The sequence below is a fragment of the Sus scrofa genome, chromosome 8 (assembly GCF_000003025.6).
Source record: "Sus scrofa isolate TJ Tabasco breed Duroc chromosome 8, Sscrofa11.1, whole genome shotgun sequence".
In the NCBI taxonomy this organism is placed as follows: domain Eukaryota; kingdom Metazoa; phylum Chordata; class Mammalia; order Artiodactyla; family Suidae; genus Sus; species Sus scrofa.
In genome coordinates this window covers 68,578,663-68,599,891 of record NC_010450.4, presented here as the reverse complement: position 1 = coordinate 68,599,891, position 21,229 = coordinate 68,578,663, and the positions used below count along the sequence as shown (strand labels likewise).

At 35.3% G+C, this 21,229-nt stretch overlaps 1 protein-coding gene and 1 pseudogene across 3 annotated transcripts in view; one reads left to right on the top strand and one right to left on the bottom strand.

The window, feature by feature from the left end:
- Positions 1–21,229, bottom strand: part of NPFFR2 (neuropeptide FF receptor 2) — a 71,231-nt gene that overhangs the window by 43,503 nt on the left and 6,499 nt on the right. The gene's annotated exons all lie outside the window — the stretch shown is intronic.
- Positions 5,774–7,262, top strand: LOC110262122 (annotated as a pseudogene).

The window sequence follows — 21,229 nt, the reverse complement described above, 5'->3', positions numbered from 1 at the left end:
CAGCCCTCCATCTTTAGGCTCTTTTGCTTTATTTTTGATTCCTAAAGAAAAGTGCCACCACCAGGGGACACAAAAATGGCTCTCAATATGAACAGATGGGTGAGATCCCACTTAACTACTTTGGGGCCATTGTATCATTGAACCAAGAGGCAAAGAATATTACTGTACCAGTTGAAGTTATTTATCAAGTTATCAAGGGAGGATGTTTTATATAATAAAGGTGTGTCTAGATCCTAGAGGATTTTCTCGATAATTTCATGTTCAGTGAGAAAACCAAATAGCAACCAAGTACAGATCGGACACCAAGAATGAAGGTTTGGGTCAGTCTACTTGGTAAAGAACACAACCAGTAAACAAACACCCCTGCTGAGATCAAGCAAACAGTGAATAAGTACTGAACAAAGTTATAAATACCAATTCTGGTGTCTAATGACCAGGTACATAAATGAAGGGTATATCAACTACAAGAAATTTCTTCTTTTATTTTAAGGTAATATATTTGTGTACGTTTATGTTTGTTTATATACATACACTATTTTCTTTTCACCTTCCACTTCTTCTACCAGTATATTATATAAAGTGTGGTGACAGTGGCTAAATTTAGAATTAGTCTTCATATTACTGAATATCAAAGGGAATTTGTGACAATTCAAAGAGGCATGAGCAACACAGAGGCAGATGCAGTGATTAACAAGTTTCCTATATTTCAGGAGAGGGTAAACACATGGTCATTTCCATGAGAAAGACACTCACCAATTTAGAGAGAAGACTGATGTTAATCTTGCAGTTTGGGAGTTAAATATGCATAGAAAGATGTGTAAGAATGCTGGGTAACCAAAGGAATAGACTATCCCACAGGCTTTATCAACTTACCAGTATTCCCAAATCCTTCAGGGCATTTCTTTCTGTCTTACCCTGCCAGCAGAGTCCCATGTTAGACACCAAAGAGCTACTCAATTGATGTTTGGAAGGGAGAAGAGAGGCACAAGCAATAATATTGCTCCTCTGGCAGCAAAAAGAGGCAGCATGGACTTTGGCAGGCTCTGGGCATTCTTGCAAGTCACATACCCTGTGGTAGGGAACTGTGGTCACTTTTTCTTACATGTCCTGATTTTCTAAAAGTTGGAGTGAACCTGAGATCTAGCAGTAGCTTTCCATGACTTTGATTCCTCCAGTTCTCCCAAGAATTTTGCAAGCACCTAACAATCTGTACTAAATTTCTTCTTCCTTAAAATTGAATGATCTCTGTTTGTTTTTGTTTTTGTTTTGTTTTGTTTTTTGTCTTTTCTAGGGCCACTCCCGCAGCATATGGAGGTTCCCAGGCTAGGGGTAGAATTGGAGCTGTAGTCACTGGCCTACGCCAGAGCCACAGCAACGCGGGATCCGAGCCACGTCTGTGACCCACACCACAGCTCACGGCAATGCTGGATCCTTAACCCACTGAGAAAGACCGGGGATCGAACCCGCAACCTCATGGTTCCTAGTCAGATTTGTTAACCACTGCGCCACGACAGGAACTCCGATCTCTGGTTTTCTAATTGAAACCTTACTGGTCTGATGATACCCATAAGCTACAGTGATTCTTCAGTATGAACTTTCTAAGTAAAATCAATTATATTCCTCTTCCATGTTGACTATTCAGTTCCTACAGAAAGATAAATGTGGAGTATGGCATATTTTAATTCATATAGAAGTTCTGATATTTGCAGAGATAATTTATATAGTTCTGCCTTATTGTGTTCACATAAAAATGTCTATGGAGTAACCAAAAAATTTGATATTTTAGTAGATAACACATTTTAAAACTGCAATTAATAACAAAAGGTAATTAAAATGTTCTAGTATATTTCAAAATTGGTGCTTGTGCAATCCTGAAAATGTTGATCTACAAATATTATTTCTCTTAGGTTTTTGAGTCATATTTTAAAGTCTCTGTTGCACTTTGATATTAATGGGGCTTAAGTTTCTCATATTCTGAAGTGACCTATGAAAGTTGAGTTAATATCATGTTTAAATAGTCAATATTTCTATGTGTGTTTTAAGTCTAAAAACTAAAGCTAGTCATCATGACATTGGTGATCGTGAAAGTGAAATATTGTGTTTTATATTAGTCTATTGTGTCTTTTGCATTACTGTTGTCTAGTAATTGTATATGTTCCATCTAAGACAATAGTTGATCTAACAAGTCTTCTACGCTTTGCTATTTGCTAGCATTCTCTTTGAGAAAATTAAACGTGTTTTTCTCTTTTGTCTTAGGACATTGTTTACTTACAGTGAAAGGAACCCATGTACAGGATATATAGTTCCAAATATTTAGACCCATTGCAGTATACTTCATTCCAGATATTGGGACTAAAAATAAAAATACTAATGGGGAGTTCCTGTTGTGGCTCAGCAGGTTACTAACCCGACTAGTATTCATGAGGATTTGGCTCAATCCCTGGCCTTGCTCAGTGGGTTAAGGTTCTGGTGTTGCTGAGCTGTGTTGTAGGTTGCAGACATGATTTGGATCTGGCATTGCTGTGGTGTCAGCCAACGGCTGAAGTTCTGATTTGATCCCTAGCCCAGGAACTTCCATATGGTGCAGGTGTGGCCCTAAAAAAAAAAAAAAAAACGCCCTCAAAAAACTAATGTAGTGTAAAAAGAAGTTATATTAGCTTTTTCAAAGTTTAGGTAGCAACCTTTCATGCTTTATTTCTTCTCAACTGAAAGAATTTTACTAATTAAAAAAGAAATAAGTCTTATGGAATATATCCAGCTTTCAAGAGCAAGCCCTAGGAAAAAAGACTAGAGAAGGACAAGCTGTTTTTTATATCTTGATAACCTGTAGAAGCACTTAATAGCCTCTATATATTCTTCTTTCTTATTTTTATATTTTATATCTCATATGAGCAAAGGGAGGGAGATAATTCAGGCTAAGAAATATTACCTTACTCTAATTTTACCAAAAAATATTAGGGCTATCATTTCACATTATGTCAAGCTTATAATGTAGGCAATTTTTCATTAATCGTGGCAGTAAGACTAATCCCTTTGTTCCTTTCTTAAACCAGAAATGCATTTTGTTCTACCTCCAGGTGGGTGAGTGGGTATAATTATTGTTCTGTAGTTGTACATTCCTTTTCTGAAAGGATGGAGGACTTTCTTTGCAGAAACACTGATTCAATTACAGTTTTTAAAAAATTAATGATGGTCTTCATTCCCACATTAGGTTGACGTTTTTACACTGCCAGGGATAAAGGGAAGTCTTTCACTGATTAAGAGGAAAATAAATCAGTAAGTTTTATTGTGCAACAGCTTAACTATACCATTACCTGCAGAATGTACTAGTAGTAGGAAGAAAAAAAAGGAATTTAAAAAAATTAAACAAATGGATCAGTTTTGTGATAGCATATTTTAAATTGATTTGAAAACCTAACCCATGAGTCTAACATGTATGAAGGCTACAACAAATAGGAAAAACATATACTGAGCTTTTAGAGGAACCTGTCTCTGTCCCAAGTCCTTAGTGCTTGAAGTTTAAGCAATCGTTAATATCACACATTGCCAAGACATTGTGAGTTCTCTTACTTTTGTCATATACATATACAGCTTTCCTTTCCCAAAAGTTTCACTCAGAATTTTCCCCAATTTAATCTGGCAACTGAATTCTAAACAAATAATAATTTTGAAAAACCTTAGTCAGATTACACCAGGATACCAGCTGTTTATGACACCTCTCACTGCCATAAAATAATAAGAAACTTAGAAACAGGTATCCGACTGTAACAAAGTTCTCCCACCAGGCAGCAACTTAGCCATCATCTCTTTTTCTAATTGTTAAGTGAACATAACAACACCACCACCTTAGGACCAGAGAACAAATTGTCTTTAACAGCAGTTAAGATGTTATAAAGAGGTCCTACTGAACAGCACAGAGAGTTATAGCCAATCTCTTGGGCTAGAAGATGATGGAGAATAACATGAGAAAAAGAATGTGTGTGTGTATATGTATGTATAGATACACATATATATGCATACACAAACATAAAACTTGTGTTTTTTATCATGAAACTATGATAAAAAAATTTTAAATTTTAGAAGTTTAAAGAAAGAAGGAAAAAAAGACGATATAAAATAACCCAAATGTTTGGGTAAAAACTCAGCCTATTATTGGGACACCAGGATGTGATGGCATCATTCTTTGACCCATGATGCAGGAAAAAAAACTGGTCCTTGAGCTCCAATTCAGTTTAATTCCATAGCAAGGTTCATCTTTATCAAAACAAATGAAAACTCTAAAAATTCAGCAAAATAATTCAAATTAAAATATTAACAGGAAGCACAGAAGGCCCCAAACAAGTTGAAACCAAATAGGCCCACACCAAGACATATTTTAATAGAAATGGCAAAAGTTAAAGATAAGAAGAGGATTTTAAGGGCAGCAAGAGAAAAATAATTAGCCTTAGGGGGGTTCCTCATAACCATCAGCTGATTTCTCTACAGAAACACTACAGGCCAGAGGAGAGTGGCAAGGTATATTCAGAGTTCTAAAAGGGAAAAAATTGTAGCCTAGAATACTCTACCCAGCAAGAATATCATTAAAAACAGGAGAACTGGGAACTATATCTAGTCACTTATGATGGAACATGATGGAGGATAATATGAGAAAAAGAATGTATATATGTATATGTGATTGGGTCACTTTGCTGTACAGTAGAAAATTGAGAGAACACTGTAAACCAACTATAATAAATAATTTTAAAAGATAGAAATAATTTCTCCAACAAACAAAAACCAAAAGAATACAGCAATGCTAAACCCATTCTAAAAGAAATACTGAAAGATCTCCTTTAAATAAAAAAGAAGTGAGAATAATAGGATGGAGGAAATAGACAATTCAGAAATTTATATGGAATCATAAAAGACCCAGGATTGCAAAAACAGACATACAGACCTATGTAACAGAATAGAAAACCCAGAAATAAACCCATGGTTTATTAATAATGGTCAATTAATCTTCAGCAAAGGAGGCAAAAATATAAAATGGGAGAAAGACAAGTCTCTTCAGCAAGTGGTGCTGGGAAAACTGGACAGTTGCATGTAAATCAATGAATACCCTCACACCATGCACAAAAATAAACTCAAAATGGCTTAAAGACTTAAACATAAGATGAGACACCATAAAACTCCTAGAAGAGAACATGGGCAAAACACTTTGTGACATCAACCATACAAATGTTTTCTTAGGTCCATCTCCCAATGCAATAGAAATAAAAACAAAAATAAACCAATGAGACTTAATCAAACTTAAAAGTTTTGTACAGCAAAGGAAATCATAAAAAAATTTTGTGGGAGAAAATAGTTTCAAATAATGCAACTAAGAAGGGCTTAATATACAAAATATACAAACAACCCATACAACTCAACAGCAAGAAAAAGAAACAACCCAATTGAAAAGTGGGCAGAAGATCTGAGTAGACATTTCTCCAAAGAAGACATAAGGATGGCCAACAGGCACATAAAAAAATCCTTAACAGCACTAATTATTAGAGAAATGCAAGTAAGAACTACAATGAGGGAATGCCTCATACTGGTAAGAATGGCCATCATTAATAAGTCTACAAATAAATGTTGTGGAGAAAAGAGAACTTCCTACACTGTTGGTGGGAATGTAAATTGGTACAACCACTATGGAAAGCAGTAAAGAGGTACCTCAGAAAACTAAATATAGAACTTAGTGCATGATTGAGCAATCCCATTCCTGGGCATCTATCTGGATAAAACTTTCATTAAAAAAAGATGCATGGGAGGGGAAAGTTATTTCTACCTGGAGTACGGGTAGATGTTAGACTGGCCTCCAATGGAAAGCAGCTTGATGTCAGATTTTAGTTGCCAGACCAGCAGGCTGTAGCTAAGAAAGCACCAAATCCTAGCCACTAGACCACCAGGGAACTCCTTAATTTTGTTTTTTACTTATTAGTCTTTTTTCAGAATTGTCAGTTTATGAATGAAGCATGGCTTGTGTTGAACAAGACAAGCTGGGTCAAGCATTTGAAGATGTTTTTGAAATACTGAGGCAGCATTCAACTGGACATCTTCAGTACTCCTCAGATTGCAAAAACTACCTGGCTTTCATCAACCACTGTTCTCATGTCAGAGGAAATCCCAGTAGCTATGGTGTGCTGCCCACAGAGGAACTGGTCTATCATTGGAGAACTGTAATAAACAGTGCTACAGACCTCTATTTTGAAGGAAATATTAATCAGTGTCTGCAGAACATCCCTGAAAACCAGCTGGTAAAACCTACTGTTCTTCAGCAAAAGGGAGGAAAAGGCAGGAAGAATCTCTGACTGAATACCTTTATGAATCCCCATGCAATCCAGAGATGGCATTGTGTATTCAATGGATAGACCAGAACAAAGGCATCTTTCAGTTTGTATCAAAAAACAAAGAAAAACTTGCCCAAATTTGGGGGGAAAAGAAAAGGCAACCGGAAAACCATGACTTACCAGAAAATGGCCAGAGCATTGAGGAATTATGGAAGAACTGGGGAAATCATCAAAATCCGGAGAAAATTAACTTACCAGTTCAGTGAGGCCATTCTCCAAAGACTTTGTCCATCATATTTCTTAGAAAAAGAGTTCTTCTACTCATAGTATGTTCAACCTGATCAAGGATATCTCAGCTTAAATGACTGGAATGCAAATTATAATTGTGCATATGCCAATTACCACGAGCTAAGTCATGCTGATTACTAAATATACTCTTACATTTCATAATTTTGCAGCATCAGAAATACCTGCAAATTTTAGGGTTTTTTTCTGAAAGCAAATGCTGCAGGAAAAAAAACAAACAAACTTCATTATTGCTCTCTTTTATGAAGAAGGGTATAATCTATACTAACTTGGTGAGAAATTTTGCCAGTGAGCAAATTTAAAATGATCAAGTCCCATTTGGAAATATAGATGAATGTCCTGCCTCTAACTATTGTCTATGCAATACTTCTAGATTAATAATACCAGTAGAGATGATTTGATTTATATATTGGGTTAAACATTACTTTACTGTCACATACTCATACACAAAAATCACTCTAATGTATATCCAACAGCTTTAGCAACAAAACAAAAAATGATTACCTGTGATACTGTTCATGCTAAATTACATTCATGGCTTTAAAAACTTCAGGGGCTAGGGAGTTCCTGTCGTGGCACGGTGGTTAACGAATCTGACTAGGAACCATGAGGTTGCGGGTTTGATCCCTGGCCTTGCTCAGTGGGTTAAGGATCTGGTGTTGCCATGAGCTGTGGTGTGGGTTGCAGACGTGACTTGGATACTGTGTTGCTGTGGCTCTGGCGTAGGCCAGTGGCTACAGCTCCGATTAGACCTGTAGCCTGGGAACCTCCATATGCCACGGGAGCTGCTCAAGAAAAGGCAAAAAGACAAACAAAAAACAAAACAAAAAAACTTCAGGGGCTAAAATTTGAACTACCACATGATCTGGCAATTCCATTCCTGGGTATATATCCAAAGAAAGTGAAAACACTAGTTTGAAAAGATATATGCATCCCAGTGTTCATAGCAGCATTATTTGTAATAGCCAAGAGATATGGAAGCAACTTAAGTGTCAATCAACAGATGAATGGATAAAGAAAATGTGGTATAAATGGAATGTTACTCAGCCATAAAAAAAATGAAATTTCGCCATTCGCAGCAACATGGATGGACCTGGAGGCTTAGTGAAATAAATCTGACAGAGAAAGACAAATACGGTATGTTATCATTTATAGGTGGAATCTAAAAATTGAAACAAAAAAATGAATATACCAAAATAGACTCTAAGATACAGAGAACAAACTAGTTACCAATGGGGAGAAGGAAGGGGGGAGGGGCAAGATAGGTTTAGGGGATTAAAGAGGTACAGACTACTATGTATAAAATAAGATACAAGGATGTAATGTATAGCATAGGGAGTATAGCCAATATTTATAAATTGCTTTAAAGGAAGTATAATCTATAAAAATATGTAATACATCTGAAACATATAATATTATACATCCGAAACTAATATAATATTGTGAATCAACTATATTTCTATAAATAAAAAATTTTAAAAAAGATACATGTACTCCTATGGTCATCACAGCACTATTCACAACAGTCAAGACATGGAAAAAACTAAATGTCCATTGACAGATGGATGGATTAAGAAGATGTGGTTCATACACACAATGGAATACTACTCAGCCATAAAAAAGAACAAAATAATGCCATTTGCAGCAACATGGATGGAACTAGAGATTCTCATACTAAGTGAAGTGTGTCAGAAAAAGAAAGACAGATACCATATGATATCACTTATATCTGGAATCTAACATATGGCACAAGTGAACCTAGCTACAGAAAAGAAACAAACCAATGGACACAGAGAACAGACTTGTCGTTGCCAAGGGGGAGGGGGATGGAGTGGGATGGACTGGGAGTTTTGGGTTAATAGATGAAAACTATTTCATTTGTAGTGGATAAACAATGAGCTTCTGCTGTATAGCACAGGGAACTATATCCAATAACTTGTGGTGGAACATAGTGGAGAATAATGTGAAAAAAAGAATGTATATATTTGTATAACTGGGTCACTTTGCTGTGTACAGCAGAAATTGACATAACATTGTAAATCAACTGTAATAATTTTTAACAGTCCAGAAATTTTATTTTTTCTAAGCTTGTTCACAGGTTGACAAATACAGTGATCGTGTATTGATATACAGTGATTATTCTCTAACCACTAATACTTTAGAAAGCCAGCCAGTTTGCTAGATCTATTGCTAACGATGAGCTTATATAAAACGGTGCATATATGACATTATTGTTCCAGCCAGACTAACATTCTGGTTCTAGAACCGTGTATAGTATGCATTTTCAAAATTTTTATTTAATTTTTTTTTACTTTTTAAGTAACTCCAAGCCTACAGAAATGTTACAACTAACACAATAATACAAATGATACAAATAACTGCCATATAGTTTTTACTCAGATTCCTCAAATGCTAACATTTTGCCACATCTATTATTATCTTTCTATATACATAGTATTTTCTGAACTTTTGGGGGGTAAGTTATTGATATAAATCCCTATGTTCCTAGGTACCTTAGTATGCACTCCCCATAAAATAAAGGCACTCTCCTAGAGAAGCACAATACAATAATCAAAATCAAGGTATTATCGACAAAATACTGTATCTATAGATATTATTCAAATATCACACCTCCCAACACCGTCCTTTAGATCTAAAGTTTTTCTCTGGTTGTGTCTTTATATCTTCCCTTCATATCATTCATAACCTTGACTTTCTGAAAAGTATTACAGAATGTTACTTCACTCAGGTTTGTTTAATGTTTCCTGAGGATTAGTTGCATTCTGCCTTTTTGGCAGAAGTACCATACGAGTGACATTGTACCCAGGACAGCACATAAGGGAGTATACACTATGGACTGTATTATCACAGGTGAGGTGGACTGCACTTGCCAGGTTTCTCCATGGTGAAGTTTCTCTTTGCCCTTTGCTCTTAAAAATATATTCTGGGAGATGCTCTGAGATCATGTAAATACCTATTTCGCACTGTAGTAGGATGAATTGTGACTCTGCAAAGATTCGTTTGGGACCCGTGAGTGTGACCTTACCTGGAAAAGGAGGCTTTTGTAGATATTGTTAAAGATCTCCCAATGAGATCATCCCAGATTTAGGATGGGCCCTAAAGCCAATAATAGGTGACCTCCTAAGAGAAAGGCAGAGGAAGGCTTAGACTCAGGCACACAAAGAAGGCAGCAATGGGAAGACTGAGACAGAGACTGGAGTTACACTGCAGCAGGCCAGGTGTGCTTGGACCACCAGAAATTGGCAAGAAGCAAGGAAGGATCCTCTCCTAGAACTTTCAGCGGGAGCATGGTCTTGCTTTGCTTGCGCCTTGATTCCAGACTTCTGGCCTCTAGAACTGTGAATCAATTTATTTTAAGCCACTAAATTCATGGGAATATGTTAACTTAACCGCAGTCCTAGACAACTGATACAGTCATTAAACCTTCACTCACCAGGTTTACCTTCATTGATGATTGGTGCCTGAGTCAGTTATTACAATGGTGGTTGCCAAATTGTGAGTTTTTAATTCTGCAGTGTCTTCTATATTTACTAATTAGCAATCTATTATAAAGAAATTTTTACTTATTTCAGTATAGACTTAGAGATTCTTCTATTTTTCAGTGAGTTATGTGTTTCTTTTTACAGTTTTATTTAGGTGCAATAAAATTATAGGCAATAAAATTCATCCACTTTAAGTGTACAGTTTAATGCATTAGACAATGGCTTATAGTCATGTAACTGTCATGACAGTAAATATATACATTTTTGTCATGCCAAAAGGTTATTTAGTGCTTTTTTTTTCCGTAAATTTCCTCTCCCAAGCCCTAGCCTAAGCAACTATGATTTGCTATTTATTTGGTTTTATTAAAATTTCATATAAATAAAATCCAACAGTATATGTTTAAGACTTGACTTCTTTCACTTAGCTTAATGTTTTCGAGGTTCATTGATGCTTTGCATATATCAATAGTTGGTTACTGTTTATTAGTGAGTAGCATTTCAAAGTATGGATATTCCAGATTTGTTTGTACATTCACCAGGTAAAGGACATTTGAGTTGTTTTCACTTCTTAGCTATTTTGAATAATGTTGCCATAAACATTCATGAGCAAGTCTTTGTGTGGTCTAATGATTACATTTCTCTTGCATAAATATCCAGGGATGGGAATGTTGAGTCACATGTTGAGTGTGTATTTAACTTTTGATATAATGTCAATGTTTTTGCAAGTGACAGATCTGTTGTGTATTCCTGCCAGTAATGAGTGAGAGTTCCAGTTCCTACGCACCCTCATCAACACTTTACTTTGGTCAATCTTTTTAATTTCATTTAGTGGAACATTTGAGCAGAGCAGTACCTCTTAAACTTTTTTTTTTTTTTGTCATTTTTGTCTACCCCCTACCCTGAGCCATTTTAGACATTGTTTTCTTAATCACCCACCATGAAATTTTAATACTGTCCCTTAGGTATTGTGTATGTCTGTCTATTATACCTATGTATATGTATTTAAGTTTTATACATAAAAAGAGAAGTATTTTTTCACCTCCCCCAAAGACTAAGTTTTTACCCTCTGGGAGGTGATATCACTCCCATTGAGAGTGCATGTTACAGAGGTATGTATAGAATTTAGTGTGGGTTTTTTTTTTTTTTTTTTTTTTTTTCATAAAACTTGGGATTCTGAACATCTTTTCATGTGTTTATTGGCTATTATATACCTTCTTTTAAAAACGTCCAAATTTTTTGCCAATTTATTTGTGATTCTTTGTATTCTTGAGTTGTAAAAATTTATATATCTTCTTAATATGGGCCCTTTTTAAAATATGTTGTGTAAATATTTTCTCCTAGCTTGTGGCTTCTTTTTCTTAATTGTGTATTTTAAAGAGCAAAAGGGTTTTTTTTTTTTATTTTGATGAAGCTAATTTTTTGATGAAACTAATTTTATTTCTTTTATGATTTGTGCTTCTTGTGCTATATTTAAGAAATCTTTACACAAATTATTTTTTAGTGGAAGTTATATAGTTTTGGCTCATATGTTTAGGCCTGTGCTCAACTTTGGTCTACTTTTTGTGTATGGTGTGAGGTAAGGGTCTAGGTAAATTTTTTTCCCCTAGAGATATCCAGTTGTCCTGTATAATTTATTCAAAAGATTATCCTTTCCTGATTGAATTATCTTGGATACTTTGTCTAAAATAAATTGACCAAATAAGTATGGGTCTATTTCTGCACTACTGTGTTCTATTGATCTATATTCTGTGCTTAAACCATAACATTGTCTTAATTATTGTAGCTTTACAATAAATCTTAAAACCAAGTTTAAGTGCTAAAAACTTGTTCATTTAAAAAAAAAAGTTTGTCTCTTCTAGGCCCTTTGCTTTTCCATATACATTAAAAGCTTATCATTTTCTTCAAAAAAAAAGTGTGCTAATATTTGTTGGGATTGTGTTGCATCTACAGATCAATTTGAAGAGAATTAAAATCTTAATAGTTTTCCAATTCATGAATGTAGAAAATGGTGTTCATTGCTACGTAAATTTTTAAAACTGGGAATAAAGAGAATTTCATCTGCATGATAACAGACATCTAGCAAATCATCAACTGCTATCATAGTTAATGGTAAAATGATTGAAAACTGTACCCTTAAATAAGGAACAGGCAAAGCCCTCGCTTACACTGTTTTAATGGCGTACTGCAGGTATGGCCATTGCACAAAAGACATACAGATCCAGGACTAAAACTGTCTTTATTCCCATAGAAAAATGATCGTGTTCATAGAAAATGCTATATATATGAAAAGCCGCTATAAATAATAATTTGGCAAGTCTTAGAATATAATGTCAATTTACAAATGTCAACTGCATTTCTATATATTGGCAATGGATAACTTTAATAAAATTTTAAAAACGGATTTGCAGTGAATCAAGAAATGAAATACATAGGAAGACATTTAGGAAAAGATGTGTAAAACTCATACACTTAAAAGCACAAAACATTACTGATATTAAAGAATACTTATAAATATGCAAGTACTATTTTCAGTATTTTTGCCCATAGGGTGAAATTTCTCTTTCTGGAGATAATTTTAGTACAGTCTTAGGCTCCTTTTTCTCTCATTCTTTTTTCAAAGCTGTTTTCCCCCTTCTCCCGGATCCACTTTACTCCCCACAAAGGATTAGGGTGGGAATGGGGAGACCTTGAGAAATATCTCTACTGGGAATCAGTGACTTCGTTGTTGTTTTCTGCTTACAGATAACTTTGTAGCAGTCTATGTCGTCTGGTTAATGGGAATGGTATATTGTGTGACATTATTCTTATTAGTCTGTACAGTTTGGAGATTCAGATTTACACATAGATCCTTTAATTTGGCTACCCTGGATATAACCTAGATATTGTTTTAAAAATTTACAACCCTTTCTAAAGGGAAGAATGTGCTTTAACCTAGGGCTAAACTTCATATTTGATATACAAAAATAACACATTAGATGGCATGGTTGTGGGAAGAAGAAAATAAACTTGTAATTGCATTTCCGATTATTCTAGTACAAATGAATAATGCATTTAAATTAGAAAGAATGCTTTCTTAAATCCCTTCTTTTATAACTTACAGCTATGAGATTTATCATCTATCAAGTTGTTTCTTCTGCAATTATTACATTCACACTTGGTCAACTTTTACTGATAAAATTTTCCTTTTATACTACTCAAGAGTTTTATTTTCTAGGTGTGTATATATCTTGCATAGATGGTCAAAGAAAACTCACTGTAGTATTGGTTTTCCCAGCTAAGGAGATGCTAATGTGAAAACAGTTTGAATTATGTCTATAAAATAATTATTCTCACTGAAAATGAACAAAAAATGTGGAAAAATTTTCCCCCAAAATTTTGGCATTCTATTTAGGTAAAGCCCACTAAGGAATGTGTGACTATAGTTTTATTCTTAATTGAGTTTGTATTTACTTCACCTGAAAGATAAGAATTTGTCAAATGTAAAACCTGCAATGTCTAATAATTGATGTTTGGAACTCTCGGTATAAACATGAGCTTACACTCAGGAGAACACAGCTTGTGGATCATAGCTTTGTAAGGTGATTCTTTTAGTTATCAAATTCTATCATGTTCAAGGCTACAACTGCAGCATATTTAAAAAATCCTTTCATCAAACAGTCCCTAGATGTTTAAACACCAGACAACATATTCTGCAGATCAATGGCAGATTGTTTTCTGTAGCTTCGGTTAGAAGATAATTTTCTAGGCCCTTTTGCCCATATTTACCAAAATAACCATCCTCGGAAATGTTACTGCACTTAGCCTGGTAAGCTAAATTAAAATTCTGTTCATACTGAATGTTTTGGAACACACAGGTATCCTTGATGAGGACACAAAATTGAAAATCCCTCTTTAGGTCCTTAAAAAAAAAAAAAATTAAAAAGCTAACCCAAGAAACGACCCAGCCTTGAAACTGAGTGTTATCAGATTCTGTTTAATAAACGTACATTTGCTCCTATTTCCAAATAGCAATTTTAAAATGACATGCTCTAGTTTAATTTTTGAAGTATAACCCTTGTTACTCACTTGCGTAGAAAACAACACAACTGTTTGCAACAGAGTACTAACCCCACCAACACAAGGTTGAAAGGTAGGTTTTAAAAATATTTGAACATAAGAGATAAGTACTTTCAATTTTAATAACATATTCCATAGAGAACAAGTTAGGAGACCTGGTGGTACCACCCACAGTGCTTTACTCATGAAGTTTTCCAGGGAATGCAAACTTTCTTTCTTTTCTTTATTGGGAGGTGTATTGCTCTGGACTTGCCTGCATTTCCTCCTTTACAAGATCTTCAAAAGTTGTAAACTATGGTGAGTGGCAGTATTTTAAAGCAGAGAAGACATCAAGTTGGAGGATAATAGGCATTCCTGTGGTGGCTCAGTGGAAACAAACCCGACTAGTATCCATGAGGATGCGGGTTTGATCCCTGGCCTCGCTCAGTGGGTTGAGGATCTGGTGTTGCCATGAGCTGTGGTGTAGGTCTCAGACGCAGCTCAGATCCCGCGTTGCTGTGGCTGTGGTATAGACTGGCAGCTATAGCTCCGATTCGACCCCTAGCCTGGGAACTTCATATGTCACAGGTGTGGCCCTAAAAAAAAAGAAAAAGTTGGAAGATAATAAATTTGATTCCTCATCTTGGCTGTCCCTAAGTTATATGATTTAATATTTGTACACTGTAGTTTGATAATCGATAAAATTAAAAAGAATGTTTAATGATCTTTCTGGCTCTTAACTCCAATAAAAATCATGATTGCTGGTTGCTTGTGGAAAAACAGTGTGAAAATATTGGAAAAGGAAATAGTGTGAAAATACTGGCCACATCACCAAAGTACTGTGAAGAAAGTCTCAGTATTCATCACTTCATGTAAAACATAATTTTCTCACATGAGAGGCTGTTCTCATGCAGTTGTGAATCATTAAAGGGATTTTTTTCCTTTAGATATTCCTAAGAAATTGATCACTTTTTCCATTAGGTACTTCTTTCATTCCTTCACATGAGACCTGCAGTTTTACGTGAATATCGACATATGCCACTGGCTCAACTAACACTTGGGAGAAAATAAGTAACGAAAACTACTGTTGCCAACCATGTTTAAGAATTATTTTTTGTGATCAAAAGATCATTTGAAAATACAGAAAATGTAAACAAAGAATGAAAACCCAAATTACCACCACGTGCAGATAATATTCTTTCCTTCTGATGTTTCCAGAGGGAGAGAATTTTTCTCAGTCGAGTCTTCTGAGGCTTCATTCACTCACTCTTCTGGTAAGAATCAGGGAATTTGCGAGAAAAAACCAAACTTAATCTCTAGGCTTTTTATTGCTCTTTTGGAACTTGCTGTCTGTAAGAATCATACTCTGTTCATAAAAAATTTTATGAACTGGGTTTTCTCCCTGTGTTTGAGAAATTAAGTGGAAAACTCTCTCTGATTTAGGAATAACTTTCAGAACAAATCCCCTTGCCCACAGCCTCACCACATTCTCAAAGAGCAGTTTTGTCAGTAACAAAGCTAGTTTTTAAAATTGAGATATAATTGATTTACAATAGTGCATTGGTTTCAGGTGTAAGGCAAAGTGATTCAGATGAATAGAGAGAGTCTTTTTCGGATTCCTTTTCCATCTTTATTACAAGATGTTGAATGTAGCTCCCTGAGCTTTATAGTAGAAACTTTGTCTGTTTTATATATAGTAGTGTGTAATCCCAAACTCCTAATTTATCCCTCCCCCACCTTTCCTCTTTGGTAACCATAATTTTCTGTGGTTTTTGGCTTTTTAGGGCCGCACCCATGGCACATGGAGAATCCCAGGCTAGGGATCTAATCAGAGCTACAGCTGCCGGCCTACAACACAACCACAGTAACGCCAAATCCCAGCCACATCTGAGACCTACACCACAGCTCACGGCAACGCTGTGTCCTTAACCCACTGAGCGAGGCCAGGGATCAAACCCACAACCTCATGGTTCCTAGTTGGATTTGTTTTCATTGCACCACAACAGGAACTCCTGGTAACCATAATTTTGCATGTCTGGGAGTCTGTTTCTGTTTTGTAAATAAGTTCATTTGCATTTTTTATATTCCACATATAAGTTATATAATATTTGGTTTTCTCTGACTTACTTCACCTAGTATGATAATCTCTGTGTCCATCCATGTTGCTGCAAATGGCAATACTTCACTCTTTTTATGGCTGAGTAATGTCCTTTCATATATATATATATATATATATATACACACACACACACATATATGTATGCGCATATATTCACACACACCACATTTTCTTAAATCAATGGTCCGTTGATGGACACTTAGGTTTCATCCATGTCTTGGCTATTGTAAATAGTGCTGCTATGAACGTTCGAGTGCCTATATTTTTTTGATTTAGAGTTTCTGTCTTTTCTGGATATATACCCAGGAATTGTTGGGTCATATGGTAATTCTGTTTTAGTTTTTTAAGAAACCTCCATACTGTTTTCAATAGCTGTTGTACCAATTTATATTCCTACCAGTGGTGTAGGAGGGTATAAATCTAATATTTTGATGTCTCTTTGCCTCACTTCTGCATATATCTCTAGAGTTCCAAACTCGGGTGGGGAAAAAAGGAAGTTATTAATTGTAAAACCTTATAGAACCCAAGCTATTAACAAGCCAGCATATTTTCTATGATTTTCATTCATTTACTCACATTAATTCATGCATGCATTCAGTATGTTCTGCTATTAACGAAACACAATACTCAGACACACCAGCCTGCATAAAGCTTACAGTCCTGCATAGAAGACAAACACTAATCAAGTAACTCTAAGGATGGTGTGTTGTATGACTGGGGACTCTGAACAATAGGACAAGTATGTCAGATAGGTTTGTCTAATCTGACTGTGCAGGCCTCCTGTGGGGAAAGATTAAATCAAGGGGTTAAATCAAAACCTGAAGAATGTCATATTTAAGCAGGTGGGGTGGGAGGACATCAGTGAGAATTGCAGAAATTAGTATTCACCAAAACCGAGAGGAAAGAGCCTGGCAGAAATCCACTGTGGCTAAAGCCTAGAGCTGGAAAGGTAGCATGGTTCAAGGAAAGCTATAAGGAATTATAGGTATGGACCAAACCAAAATGCACCTGTTCAGCCATAATAGAGACTTGGATGGTACCCTAAGGGCAATGAATGTTAAGTATGTACTGATATAACCAAACATTATTGTTTATGGAGTTTTTTTTATTCAGTAGTTTTTATTTATTAGCAGTGAAACAGACATAAACTTATATTAAAAGTGTATATCAATTTTTTCCTGATGACTAAGTACTATTTTATATCTTCCTCAAATTATTTTGAGATTATCTAAAAATTTTAGTGTCAAACCAGCAACATATGCAGGCCCATTTCGCTAATATAATTTTTCAAAAATTTGATTACATGAGAGATCAACAAAATTGTGTTTTTGCTACAATGAACATTTTTACAAATTATTGGTGAAGGGTAGAATTTTTGTATGTATTTTAAACCATTTATATTTTCTCTTTTGCAGTTGCTTTTTCATGAATCTTAATGTCTATTAATACATGAGGTCTTAGTATTTTTCTTGTTTACATGAGATCTTGATTAAATAATATTTCATTTTTACATTTTTATAAAACTTCACACATTTGTTATTTGATTTCTAAATTTTAAATTTTTTAGCTTTAAATTTTTACTTCATTTTAATCTTTTTGGGTTTTTTGAAACATTTACGATATAAGGGTAATAGTATTATGGGTCAGACTTATGTATTGACAGTATTAATATCTGTTTTACTTGTTGAAAGACTTACGTTATTTTTAGGACCACATCTATAGTATATGGAAGTTCCCAGGTTGGGGTTGAATCGGAGCTGCAGTTGCCAGCCTACACCACAGCCACAGCAATGCCAGATCCAAGCCACATCTATGACCTACGCCACAGCTCATGGCAACGCTGGTTCCTTAACCCACTGAGCGAGGCCAGGGATCAAACCCACATCCTCATGGATACTAATGGGTTCTTAATCCACTGAACTACGATGGGAACTCCCTGAAAGACTTATTTTTATGAATGAAACATTCTCTGATAAATGCTTGGTCCTTTCAGTTTTAGGTGATTGTTATGATGCACTTATTTTGTATGATTCCATTTTATTTTTACATTCTGCCTACAAATACTGGAAAGCATTAACATGTATTGATTTGTAGGAATTTGGTTTACTGTTGATTTCAGTTATCATAGTGCGTATTCTGTAACTTTTTTCTTTTGAATTCAATATAGTGTTTTTAGGTTTCTTCCATGTACACCTAGACAGATCTAGCTCATTTTTTTTACTGTCCAAATAATAACAGTAATAATTAACCTTTAATGAGTTCTCTCTGTGTAATAGCCATTGTCCTAAATACTTTGCTTGTTCTATACTTAACTCTTGAGGTAAGTATTATTGTCTATGTTTTACAAAGCTGCAGTAGAGACAGGACACATAACTACCTCAAGTTATGACTGAGCAGGACTCAAATCCTTCCAGAATGTCTCCATTTAATGAAGCCATAGCAGTTGCTCTTTGGCCTAGCTGTAGTATTCATCATATGACTATTTACCCATTTTCTAGTGACTTAATTTGCTTTAATTTTTTAATTAGAGACAATACTGTAATTAACATTATGACAGTGAGACTTACACATATTTCCTTATGCACATATATCAAGCACTTACATTTTAAACTTTACCAAATCTAAGAGTTCCCATCATGGCTCAGTGGAAATGAATCTGACTAGTATCCATGGGGACACAGGTTCGATTCCTAACCTCGCTCAGTGGATTAAGGAGCTGGCATTGCCGTGAGCTGTGGTGTAGGTTGCAGATGCAGCTCAGATCTTGCATTGCCATGACTGTGGTGTAGGCCAGTGGCTACAGCTCCATTCGCCCCTAGCCTGGGAATCTCCATATGCTGCAGGTGTGGCCCTAAAAAGAAAAAAAATAACCAAATCTGATTGCTTTCCATAGTGATCAAACTAAATAAGAGTCCATTGCGCCACATCTTCATCAATACATGGCTCATACAACCCTTTCCCCAGGAGGCACAGTTTAGTCCCAAGAAACACTTCTTGGCTTGTATTTTCTGCTGGGGGTGGGGGGAATTTGAACATTGGAGCGAGTACCCAACTTCCCCAGCTTCATGGGATGCTGCCAAAAAAGGCCATTCATCTCTTGCCCCATTCAGAATACTGAGTCATGAACTGCAATGAGCATCTGGGAGGACAGCAGCCAGGGCTCAAAAGAGATAGGAATTCTATTTCTTGCATCACAGACTCTATGAGAGACCTGCCTATAAGCCACTGGGGAAGTTTTTTTTTGTGCATTTCCCCAACTGGCCCCCTGATACTCCTAGTACTCCACATGCTTCACACACACAACCCCATCAACCCCGTGACCAGCTCCCAATGTGAGTTCCACAGACTGGTGAGTAGAGGAACATTTGCAGAAGTTACTGGGCACAAACAATAAGCTGGCCCAAATATGTGGACTTGTGAGAGACCATTGAGCATTTAGCACTGCCCTTGGGAATAAAAAGGGAGACTGTCAACACTCGGCCTGGCTTGGCAGAACCAAGAGAATGTAATCAGCTTAAGGATTCTGCCACGAAAAGCAAGAAGTCTGAAGCAGGTATAACCTACAGGAGGTATGCAAAAGCCTCCAACCCTGGCAGGGCTGATGGAAGCTTTCATCTGAAGTGAGTCAACAAATACTGGAGGAGATGACTCCAGGGTGAGGGTATCAACACAAGACTTTAAAGAACATGAAAAATTTAGGAAATGTGGCACCATCAAAGGAACACAGTAATTCTCCAGGAACTGATCCAAAAGACATGGAGATCTATGATTTACCCAATAAGGAATTCAAAACAGCTATTTTAAAAGAAATTCAATGAGCTACATGACAACACAGAAAGATAATACAGTGAAATCAGGAAAATAATACATGTACAATAAATGCCCAAGAAGAGCCAGGAAAATTATGAGGAAGATTAGTGGGAAGACTTGCTTTTTAAAGTATCAGAAAATTGTTATATGGCAAACATAAAGCAATTTAGAGTTATAGAAATGAAAAATTTGAAAATTAAATTTAGATTCATTTAAGTACAAATGTTAAAAACTTAAAAAATGAAACAAAAATGAAATTTCAAGTCAGTAAAATCTGGACAACTATATGCCTGATCTAGGAATAGAGAAAATCATATTAATGCTAAAATGTTAAAATTCACACAATAAAAGTTAAAAAGTTGAATGTGCATAATAAAATTATGAATTAGGGCAGTAGGAAATATGGAAATTATGAGTTAGTCAATAATCAAACACTAAATTCATCAAAGACAACTCAGAAAAATTAACAAGGATATTGATTCAACAGTTTACATAAGAGAAAACACAAAAATTAAAAAACATGAAAAGATATTGTTTCACAATTGAGATTCAAATTAATGTAACAATTAAAACTTTTAAAGTTACAACAGCTCTGGCTGTGGGGACATGAGTTAAGAGTAGTTTCATAATTTTTTGGTGAAAATGTGAGTATTTGGAACCCTTTAGAAACAATATGACAAAAGACATTAAAATTTGAAAATATTTTTACCTCTTGAATTTAGATATAAAAACATTTATAAATTATTTTTATTATAGCCTTAATTTGTGATGACACTAAACAAATAAAACCCACTGGAAACTAAGTGTTTATAAATGGGAGACAGGTTGAATTTTGTTTCTTTATTATTCATATCATGGGATAGTATACAGACATTTAGAATTTTAATTTTTTCAGTTGTAGTTGCAAATGGAGGCTTTTTCAAAGGTATTAATGATTAAAACAAAATGGCATTTTTGAAAAACGATGAAATGACGGTGCATGCATATACACACGAGTGTGTTTGTATGCATATGTATGAGAATGATTGTAAAAATACAGGCAAACCTAGAATAATAACACTTAGTTGCTAACATGTGATTTGGAAGCTGAGGAGAAAAAGGAGTGGGTGAGATAAAGGATATTGAAGAATTAGAATTTAATCACA